This window comes from Otolemur garnettii, unplaced genomic scaffold, assembly GCF_000181295.1.
Source record: "Otolemur garnettii isolate 467f Iridium unplaced genomic scaffold, OtoGar3 scaffold00180, whole genome shotgun sequence".
NCBI classification, from domain to species: domain Eukaryota; kingdom Metazoa; phylum Chordata; class Mammalia; order Primates; family Galagidae; genus Otolemur; species Otolemur garnettii.
Genome location: NW_003852575.1, coordinates 785,697 through 786,808, shown reverse-complemented (window position 1 = coordinate 786,808; position 1,112 = coordinate 785,697).

The following is a 1,112-nucleotide window of genomic DNA, read 5'->3' as shown; positions in this document are numbered from 1 at the left end:
CACACCCCACACACACCACAGACCATACACCACACACCATACCCCACATACCCCCCACACACCACCCCACACACACCACACACATCACATACACCACAGACCATACACCACATACCCCACACCCCACACACAGCACACACCACACACCCCCACACACCACACATCACACACACCACAGACCATACACCACACACACCACACACCTCACCCACCAAACATACCACCCACACCACACCCCCCACACACACCACACACATACCACACACCACACACAGCACACATACCACACACCTCACACACCACACACACCCCATATATAATATACACTACACACCTCTCACACTAAACATATCACACACACCACACACCTCACCCACTACACACACCACACATACCACCCACACCACACCCCCTCAAATGAAGGAACTTTAAAGACCTATACTTTTTTCTCAGAAGGCCGCCCCTGAGCTGAATCAACCCCTATGTGGACACAAGCGTTCCTCCAAGGGGCACCTGGCGCCACTTCAGAACGCTTGGCCTTTGGAAGTAGAAAACCTTTCTCAGTTCAGTGTCTCGCCATAGGAAACAACATGACTCCACAGAGGCTGCTTTCTCTGACCCATGGCTCCCTAGATCCAAACATCTAGGAAGAAGTTTCAGAGTAACTGTCCAGCGCAAAGCAGCACCAATCGGCGGGGCTTCCTTACCCATAGCTCCAGCAAGCTGCTTGTGTCTGTCTCAGTGATCGTCTGAGCACGTGCTCTGAGCCATAGAGAGACACGCACTCACCTTTTGTTCTCGGGGATTAAAAAGATTTTTAAAACCTTAAGCCAAAAAGACACACAGCAAGAGAAGCAGCTATAAGAAATGTGACCTATACAATGACGGCAGAAGAGCCAGAACTTCGCTCTGAGCCTTCCACGAGAAATCTTATCTATTTGTTTTTTGGGGGGTTTGTTTGTTTGTTTTGCACAAAATTCTCACTCTGTCACCTTGGGTAGACTGCCCTGTTGTCATAGCTCACAGCAACCTCCAACTCTTGGCCTCAAAGCCATCCTCTTGCCTCAGCCTTCCAAGTAGCTGGGACTATAGGTGCCACCCACCATGCCCAG